This window comes from Culex pipiens, chromosome 2 (assembly GCF_016801865.2).
Source record: "Culex pipiens pallens isolate TS chromosome 2, TS_CPP_V2, whole genome shotgun sequence".
Lineage (NCBI taxonomy): Eukaryota > Metazoa > Arthropoda > Insecta > Diptera > Culicidae > Culex > Culex pipiens.
Window position 1 is genome coordinate 214721132 of NC_068938.1, and position 11316 is coordinate 214732447.

The window sequence follows — 11316 nt, forward strand, 5'->3', positions numbered from 1 at the left end:
TACATTTATTTACGTTCCTTTTTTCAGTTTATAGCGGAAATTAAGAATTTGTATTAAATTACTAATAAATTTCACATGTCTATTTGCAGCAAAAGGTTCACTTTGGTGAAAATTCTGTGTCCCACCACAAGAAAAATCACTAAACCTGAGACCGTTGTAGATGATGATGAATTATCGGATGATTTCACAGTGATGGTAAGTGAATACAACACTTAATTTTATACAACATAATATAAATATAAGCTTAAAACATGGTGAAAATTTTAATCGGTATCTATTTTTAAGGAATTTGTAATATGCTTTTTAATTATTTTTTTAAATTAATGCAACGTAATTTTTTAAAACATTAGTCAAACTTTACATGTTTTATAACAACAGTTAAAAAAAAGTTTTGTCTTGATGCTTTTTAACAGTAATTTAACAACTTAATGAAAAAAAAAAAAAAACAAATTAGTACAAAACGTTAAATTTTTAGGCAGAATAAATCCGAAAATAAAAACACTCGGCATTAATTTGTGAGGCATTATTACAATATTTACTGCAAATTCAATAAAAATATTGCTAACAACAGCTGATTATTGACTACATGTACGAATATTTTTCTGTATTCAAGTAAGACATTAGTTAAAATACAGGTAGAAATTGGGCCCAGCCTATATCGTTAGATAATTAAAGAAAATATATATCAACATTTACATAAATTATGTCTTATTAAGAAATGTTTTATTATAAACCACTAATAATTTGCTGCATGCAAAAATATTTCGGTTGATACAACGAAAAAAAATTGTTGAAAAATAGTTGAAAAATATGTCCCAGCCAGTTTTTAACAGAATATTCCACAATATTTCAGCTGAAAACAAGAAATTTTTAGTTATTTTTATATAAAAAATATTCTAGCAGTCGACCGCTAGAATTTTTTTCAGACATTTAACCAACAAAAATGGCAATTCCAATTTTTTTTTAGTTAATTTTAGTTACTGGTGGTCAGCAATTTCGGGTTAACAAAATCAACAATCGATTGTTGAAAAAAAGCTGTGTAAAAAATTAACCCATACTTTTAGTTAAATTAACCAAGATTTTCTTAGATTTGCCCCGGCCGATCTCTCCATGTGTGTTTTATAATGTATTTTTTTCAACAAAGTTCATTACTTTAATTTCTCATTGATTGCTGGTAGAAGCCACTTATTTCCTTAACATTGCTTTAAGTAACGTAGGTGTTCAATTACTTGAATAAAATGTGAGTAATTCATAATTACTTGGCAGTATGAAGCCTTGCTGGAACACTTGGAAATAGTTATCGAAAGGAAAAGAAGTGTTCATTTTTTTTTTTCAAAGTTCCGTGTTTTTGAGGTGTAGCCAAAGATTTGTTTTGAAAGATCAGAAATGTTATTTATGAAAAATGTTTCCCTAGGATGATTTTTTTCTGAAAATATTAGAAAACAAAAATGAACTTGAAAACATTTAAAATTGATCATTTTCACTAAGGCTGTTACAAAGATTATCTAAAGTTTATGCCCCTCTGCTTTGTTGAGGTTGTTGGTAGGGATGGGGGGGAGGCCCCTCCCCCTTCAAATCTAATTTTTGAATAATCTCGATACCTCAAGATGGTTACAAGGAAACCCACAATGTTTATATTTTTATTCTGTACAGCTTTGTAAATTATTGAAACACTCGATAAAAAGCCTTGCAAAATCACAAAAAACCCAAAATTTTAAAATGTTTTTTTTTTTGCCCGAATCAAAATAGACCCTTCTGAATCATTGCAGATTCGAAAAGCACATGAAATTTCCCTCCTAATGACATGACTCACAGCTTTTACATTCGACACAAAATGGGAGATGCTTTAAAACTATTTTTGATTTTATTATGCAAAAAACGATATTTCTTAATTTTGAGTACGCCACATAAACCAATGTTACATAATAGTCTCTTGGGCACAATTCCAATCATCACCATCATCATCATTAAAATTTTTGAAAAACACGTTATTTTTCGATTGTTCAAAAAGAAATGGGTCGTACCGCCCCTCCGCCAAATTCATCCAATTTCGATGAAGTTGACAGAGAATTAACCAGGTTTTTAATTTAATTTTTCGTGTAAATGTATTTTAACTATGAAATTAATGCATCTCCTTTTTTAAAATCAAACTGGCAACCCTTCCACTTTCTATGAACAAAATCAACAAAAGCTTCCACAATGCACGACCCACAAAGTGTGTGGCTGCATGCAGCACCTTATTCGATTATGAACAAGTTCCTCGACCGGTTATAGAAATATGCTTTCGCAGCCGTTATCGAGTGTCTCCACATTCCCGTTTTGCTGTATTTTTTCCCCCCTGAACCCAACCCACCCATCGATCGAACCAGCAGGACCAACTTTCCGAAGCTCTCTGTTCCCTTTCGGGGGCCTTATCTATAAACCACTCTCTTCTGCTAGTTTCCTTCGTGTCGCACCCGTGCTCTTTTCCGCCGTGGGTCGCGCGCGCGATGATGGAAAGCTCGAGCCAGAAAACTTTTCCGACTTTCCCCACCCCCCTGAAAGCACAAGAGAAAACTTGTCCGGTAATTGCATCTCGCGAACGCGCTTTCGGTAACTAAATCAATGGAAGACGACTGTTTTTCCTGACATTGTTCAGCGTGGAGATGGGCAGGGATGGGAAATTTCATAAATTGAAGAAAAAATATTGAGTATTGAAACTCAGAAAATTAACGTAAATTTAACTAATAGATTTTCAAATTGTTAGTTTGGATCAACATCTCAAAACCTTTACATCCCTGCATCCAAAGGGGCACATTGCGTGAACCCAAAATGAGAAACTTTGTTCACTCCACTGACGACGACGAAGACGCTCCACCGATTGCATTGTATCCAATTGGATGAGCATCGACAAAAGAAAGGGAGAAAGCCCGGAAGTGTGCCACCTCTCCTCGGGAGGGGAAAGGGGAGGGAAAGAAGAATGCCAAAGAGCCTCTGTTCCGCCGGATGCGTGGAACTTGTTGGGAACTTGCAGTGTGGCAGAGATAAGAAAAAAGAAATGGCAACTTGCTCAAGTGGTGACAGGGCAGGAAAACGGAAGCAGCGCCCATTGTTCGCAGTAAGTGTACTTTCTTTATTTTAGAGCAATTTGTGGGGATTAGTAAATTTTACTATATCGATTGAGTCGCCAACATTAAGGTTGTCATTTACGAACATTTTTTAAAGATAAATTAAAGTTTAACTTCAAAACATTTGTTTATACATTTTTTTGGAAACTTAAAATGTGATTCACAGTAATATTACATTAATGATGATTCATTATCATATATTTCAGGTGAAATCGTTAAAAATAGAACCGCTGCAAAATATTATAAAGAACTCCAAAGAATGGCCAAGGATCAGGTTTTAGCATTGATTTTTTTTTAAGTAGACTTACTGCAGTGATTTGAAAGCTAAGGTAAAACTTAATGTTTTGCCTTCTTCACCTTACTGAGGATAAGCTGTAAAATCACTCGAAAAATGAACTTCTTAACATTCCAAGTTAGAACTGTAACTTCAACTCGCTGGTTCTCGGGCATAACTCACCCAATCAAGACAATTATTTTTTCCAGTGATTTGTTAGGATGTCTATATGATGCTAGAACTTTGCAGAACTCAATTTGATCAAATCTGTAATTTTTGCGATCAAAAACATCGCTCGAACTTTTTTTTTTCGCGTGCAAAAAAATCGCCAAAAATTCCGCGGAGGCTGAGAGATTTGTTATTATATTCACGTATTTATTAATGTTTTTAGTTCAAATAAAAACAAATGTAAAACATTTGGACAGCTGCTTAAGACAAATTTTTGCACATTGATTTTTATTTTATTTTGATTGATTTCGGTTTAAACAGAGACAAAACAGTAAAATTAGTACACCGCTTTTCCAATTAAAAAAAAAATGCTCAAAATTCTACTGTCATCATTCAGACAGAAGACTCAATTTCTCTCCGTTGGCGAGAGTGATTTGAATGGAATTAACAATTCTATTTTTAAATTTATTATCAAAGATTTCACTTTTTTTCTATTTTTATCCCGGAACTAAAAAAAAAAAACACTATAAATTTAATTATAAGTTCTCATTGAATTTAAAATTTGTGATTGATCGAAAATTCAAAGCACAGCAAAGTACAGGCAAATTTTCAAATAAAAAAAACTATCTAAAACTGCTGTCACTGTTCAGTTTGTAGTCTAAATTATCCCTCGTTTATAATAATGAACTAATTCTATGACTATGATATTAATATAACCCAAATTTTGTATTTTTTTTGAAGTTTCAAAAAAACATCCCGGATCCGGGAATTTCAGGGATTTTCAAAATATCCTGTTTTTTTGTCTGCCTGTATATCGTCGCCGTCGTGCTAACTTGTCGTACGTGCATTTTGGGCCAAATTGAGTTAAGAACGCCATTTTGTGCAGCTCACAATGCCTCACCTTTTGACCTTGTCAGATACCCAAAATTCGATTTCAATCCTGAGATATTCAATTTAAACCGAAAAAGCTCCGCTGATTTTTGTCACTTTTCATATGAAGTTAGACTACCGTAAACATTTGTAATTATAACCCGGGACTCTGGCAACCAAATACAACCAAACTTCAGGGCAATGCACAGAATGGTCAACCAAACAAAACGTGTATTTCATTGTTTACGTTGCGTGCTCTCGTTTTTGTTTATTCAAGTTCAAACATTAACGTCGAAATGGCGGGTGCGACATGATAGCACGACAGCGTCGATATGTCATCCCGGGCAGACGGTAATAACAAAATTCATGCCATTTCAATAACAATTTTTTATAAAATGACAGAAAGTGTTATGGAACCTTCTTGAAAAACTTATTTGCATAAAGGTTTAATAACAGTTTATGTTATGATAACAAAATTTGTTATTGGTCTGATATTGGTTGAAAGCTAAAACAATTTTGGAATAACATTTTTTGTTATGGAAGAATACCTCCAACTGTTATTGGGATGATCGGATAAGCTGTTAAAATAACAAAAAATAATAACAAAAATTTGTTCGAAGAATAACTATAAATGTTTTTTTAAGTCTGTTATTACAATAACAATCCAATAACAAAAATCATAACGACGAATAACAAATCTTGTTATAAATAACATTACATGTTATTGGCCTAGTATTTTCAAATATCAAAAAATGTTATTCCAAAGTTATTTCCGTCTGCTCGGGATGACCATGATTAGCCATCTGTATATATTTTTTGCTCGAAAATTTCAGAAAATTTCTTATAAATTTGCTCAAATGATATCGAAGATTGGACCAAAGGTTTCTGCCTCCCCGAGCAGACGGAAATAACCTGGGAATAAATTTTTTTGATATTTGAAAATACTAGGCCAATAACATGTTATGTTTTTTATAACAAGAATTGTTATTCGTAGTTATGAATTTTTTGTTATTGGATTGTTATTGTAATAACGGACTAATAACATTTTAAGTTATTCTTCGAACAAATCGTTGTTATTATTTTTTGTTATTTTAACAACTAATCGGATCATCCTTATTACAGTTGGAGGTATTATTCCATAAGAAATTTTTTTATTCCAAAGTTGTTTTGGCTTTCAACCAATATCAGACCAATAACAAAATTTGTTATGATAACAAAAACTATTATAAGCAGTGTTATGGTTATGGTAAACAAAGGGTAAATAAACTTTTTTTAAAAAGAGAAAAAAAATGACGATAACTTAGCAAATATGCGTCTGAATATTGTGTCAAAAAAGGAAAGTATCTTGATATTTTCCGATCTGTCGAATATAAATGTTCCATTTTTGAATTAAAGCAACCCTTACATTTGAAAATGCCCAAAAACATTTATTTTCGAAGATATTACGAAATTTTCAGATTCCTTCGAAAACAAAATTTCTGAGGTAGTCTAGCTTAGTCCACCCGGGCAGACGGTTATAACAAAATTCATGCCATTTTAATAACAAATACTGTTAAAATAACAGAAAGTGTTATGGAATCTTTTTGAAAAATCCATTTTTGCATAAGGGTTTAATAACAGTATATGTTATCATAACAAAATTTGTTATTGGTCTGATATTGGTTGACAGCCAAAACAACTTTTGAATAACATTTTTTGTTATGGAAGAATACCTCCAACTGTTATTGGGATGATCGGATTAGTTGTTAAAATAACAAAAAATAATAACAAAGATTTGTTCGAAGAATAACTGAAAATGTTATTATTCTGTTTTTACAATAACAATCCAATAACAAAAAAATCATAACGACGAATAACAAATCTTGTTATAAATAACATAAAATGTTATTGGCCTAGTATTTTAAAATATCAAAAAATGTTATCCCCAAGTTATTTCCGTCTGCTCGGGCAGCTAAAAAAGCACGATATCACTGAAAGAATTTATTAGATTAAACATCAAAACAGAGCAGTTTATCAATATTTATTAAAAGAACGATTTTAAATTTGATATTGAATCTTGAAATAAAATTAAAACATGTTTTTTGATTGCTAAACAAGATTTTTAAATGAACTCTGACCAACTTTTGCCAATGCTGAACATATGACAGGTTTTGTATTTTGTTGCATTTGTTTGTGGTATGACTTTAAAGAAAAAAAAATGCATATTTTTGAACTACTTATTCAAACATAAATTTTGTTGGAACTCGATCTATGGGATCCTAAACCGAGGCTTGGCCTAAATCGGTTCAGCCAGTGCTGAGAAAACTAAGTGACAATTTTGGCAACACACAGACACACATACACACAGGCAGACAGATATTTGTTTAGCTTTCGTTGCTGAGTCAATAGATATACGTGAAGGTGGGTCTATGAGCTTTATGTAAAAAGTTCATTTTTAAGAGCAGGATTATTGCCTTACCTCAGTGAGGAACGCAAAATGGGTTTTTATTTGAAGAATAAAACTTTTTTTCTGAGAAGACCTAAGCAATATCGACAACTTTGCCGAAGACACCAATTGTACAAACTTGTTTGGACGAACTAATTATGCAAAATTGATTCTTTGGACATAAAAAAGAACACGTAAGGTTCATAAAAAACTAATTCAAAAATTTAATTTATAAAAAAAACTTATTCTTGAGAATGTTGCTTCACAATAATATTTGAAAAATCGTATGGAAATCCTTAAATAAACTTCACTTAAGCAGATTTACAGAATGAATTGGCGCTTACGAGACATTGCGAGATTAGAGTAATGAAAATGAATTAGAAAATGACTTTCACTCGTATGAATTTTACTGAAAAAAAGAACTACCGTCAGTGGGGGTGACTATGGGTCAAAAAACGATACACCTCTCGTAATTTCTTAATATCAAAAATAATTTGAATAACATCGAAAATCTTTCAACGTAGATTTGTTCTCAGATAGTTTACTAACATTTTTCCAAAATATGGTCGATTTTGATGAACACTACCTTAAATGCCAATAGTTTGAAAATTGGCCCAATCTCACCCCTTAGAGGGGGTGACATTGGGTCAAATGAAACTAAAATGAGGCTCAAATACAACGATATGATAAAAACAAGTCATCCAAAAGTGTTTCTTGTTCAAATCTCAATTTCAAACATTGTAGCATGTCAATACGATTCATTGACATGCTACAATGTTTGAAGTAGATATTTTCAAAAATTTGGGTAGTTTTCGAGCAATTCCAACAAAAATATAAATTTTTGGCCAAAACGTACCTCAACTTTAGACAGCTGCCAAAATAACAGGATTTGTTCTAGGAACGAGATTTTTTCAGCGAAGTCATCTTAAGATGTCCCTTGCACAACCCTTTTAACAGAATTTAGTTTCGTGAGAAGTATCTGAGAAATGGTAAAATCCGTAAAAAAAAACCCCCACTTACAGTATTGCTGATTTTCAGGCACTCGAGCCAATTTTCTCACTGATTTAAATTGAATATAGGCTGAAAACTTTCTTTTTGGTCAGGTTAGTTATCAATCCGTATCGCACTGGTGATTATTGAAATTTTCCATTTAAAATATGCACAATATCCAGGGCACTTTACGGTTAAGAATCTTGCGTTAACTTCCAAACAGAAGGTATGAGGTACACTCTGGCAGAGTTTCTCTAATAAATTGACACTTTTTTCAACTACATGCTACTTGGCTTTTTGGAAGCCGTCAGCAATACTTTATTCAATATATTCAATGTAAGCGTCGAAATGGCTCGAGTTTGTCAGATTTTTCAATCTAAAATTTCGTGGAAAATGACAGGAAATGCTGGGAAATAAAATCTGCCCTGTTACGTTCCGCAAGATGCTTTTAAATATCTAACGTCAAAGGTGTCAAAAGTTGCTTCGGAGCATTTTTTCTCGCGTCAAGTTTCGTTAGTTTGGTCGCCTTCTGAATTGTGTAGCAGCAAAGCTATTATGCAAACATTGGCATTAATTCTCCTTCGAGAAGCATTAAGTTTGAGCTTGAGAGATAAAGCTTAAAGATTCACGCCCCTTGTTTTCCCATACTGCCTTAACTGTCAACCAACGAAAAACCAAAACAATGCAACGCCCTCCTCCGAAAGCTCGGTGCATGTAGCAGATTTGCCTTTTTTTAACGTTCCGTCCCACCTTCCGGCAGTGCCCTCCAAAGTGGCCACGGCAAACAAACAAATAAATTTTCCCTCCTCTCACGACAATGATAACAAATGGTAATTTATCACGAATTGTTTTCCAATGTCTATTTATACGAACGGGGAAACTTGTGAGGGGAGGGGGCGAGGGGGGGAGGTTCGTTTGTTTGTGTGCATGTGTTTGTGCCTTTTGTATCCTTTTACTTTTCGCTGGGCAACATTGCTGGTTTAACCGCCCTTTTTTTTATTCATTTTTATGGTTATGGTTGCGCTGGATGCGATTTTTCCCGTTTGTCCTTTTTTTTTCCTCTTCTGATTGTGAGTTTGTGTTTGTCGCCACCGGGAAAATTCCGTCACAGCAGCAGAGCAGCTTCGGCATTTGGTGGTTGGGGCCAATCTCACTCGCCCCGGACATTGTTGTTGTTGTTGGTATAGGTCGTTGATGGCGGTGGTGGTGCCCTCGGACCGACCGAGGGGTCATAAAATTCACACTGGATTGCTTCATTCAAACTCAAGGCAATCGCAAAGCAGCCGGGTTTCCCCTCCAGAACATTGCTACATTGTTACAAATGTGTTACCTTCTGGAATTGCCCGGTCTGATTCTGGATTCTGGTGCAAGATTTTAGGTGACCAAAGACATTGAAAGCTGGTGGGAAGCACCATTACTGGTCCACTAGGAGTGTCTGAAACTTTTACTCCGATAGAGCTCTGATTTAAGTCGAAATTCTACAGTGAAATAAATCATGATTCTCTCCTTGATAAAAATTTAGATTTAAAGTATTTAAAATGTTTTTGACTCTTTCATTTAATAATTTTGAGCATTTCTAAAAAGAATGAGGCTCCATTTGATTGAAAAATATTTTATTATTTCCATTACATTTTGTGTTTTTTGCATCTTTAGTTCATACATACCCCACTCAAGTCTTCATACAATTTTGGCATCTGCTCGTACTAAAAGACTACTATAATATGTATTCATAATTTTGTATCTTGAGAACGGATTTTCTGAATGATTTGGTGTCTTCGGCAAAGTTGTATGTATTGCTTAGGACTTTTTAGAAAGAAAATAAAAACAGTTAGACTCTATAAAAAATATCTATTTTTTTTATTTGACTTTTCACAAAAAAGAAAAATGATTGCGCAAAGTATCCATTTTCGAAAAACCTAATTTTTGGATTTTTAGATCATTCAGATGACAAAAATTGCATCTTTTGAGCTTTGGCACAAGTTGGTCAGAAATATATGGCAATGTTGCCAATTTTTCCAAAAAATCATGTGGTTGAAAAAACGTGAAAAAACACATAAGCACAGCATTTGATATTGTGCATCGTTTTCAAATTATTGCTTATTAATTTGTTTTTGTCAAACACGTGAATTTATCACCACATGCTTCTGTTTTGAACAGGTTTAAAATATTTTTTTTCAGAATCCATTGATTGGATCTTAAATGTCTTTGAAGCTAGGTTTTTGAAAATCCCAGATTTTATCAAAAACAAAAAAAATCTAAGAGGGTCCAGCTTGGTTATGACTTGGGCTAGTGATTTTTCAAGGGACATTTTTTTTTAAATTACTCGGCATGCCAATTTCAAAACATTGTAATTTTACGGCAATTTCAAAATTTTCTAAAATCTGCTCAAAATTATCGCAAAATGTGTAATTTAGAAATTATTGAGTACAGGAATCTTACTAAAAAAGTCAGCAGTGGTTTAAGATACAGAATTTAATCCCATAACAAAAAAAAAAATACGAAATAAATATTTAATATGAGCTCATTTTGCAGAATTTGCATAAGCATATTTTACGATTGTTTTTACTTGAGATTTTAGAAATTTAATTTGCTATTTTTTTTTTGAAACAGGATACATCAGGGGTGCCCAAAGTTTTTGAATGGCGGGCCAAATTTGAAGCTCACATGAGTTTGCGGGCCATATGAGAAAAAAAATGTTTTTTTTTTAATTTCAATCTATAAAGCTTAGAAAAACTAAATGCTAGAAACCAAAAAAAAATTAAACAGTTTTATACAAAAAAACCTCCAATCAATTTGCTCAATTTTATTAAAATCAGAAAAAAAAAAAATTATTCATCTGATATTCATTGCAACTTTTGTGCCTCAACTATCGTGTTTTCATATGTAATGAAAGTTTTAAAGTTGTATTTAAAGAGATTTGTTTTATTTATTTTTAAATATTTTTTAGAAGGGGTGACACAAACTTTGTAAAAGTGTGTAAATTATTTTTTAAATTATGTGCAATCTTAATGATAAATAGTTACTTAAGGATTTTTCAAAATTTATTCCTCCAATTTTAATAAAATGTCAATAAATATTTGACGAAAATTTTGACATAAGTTTCTCTTTTAAATCACATTTAAACGTGTTACGATAGATAGTTACGATAAGATAGAAATTTGTTTCATATAATCGGGATCAAAATATGGCTTTTCCATACTTTGATCCCGATTATACAATTAGTTTTATATTAACAAAATCTAAAAAGGTTCACAAAAAAAAACCTTAACTTAACCTTAATTTCTAGGAATTATAAAATCACTTGAAGATGCGTTAAAGGACCATTTTACATGATCATTCAAAATGGGTCCCTGGGCCACAAAAAATGACCTCGCGGGCCACGTTTGGCCCGCGGGCTATACTTTGGTCAACCCTGGGATACATTCTAATCAAAAACTTCACTTCTAGCAGAATTAGTAAAATAAAGAGAAATAACATTTTGT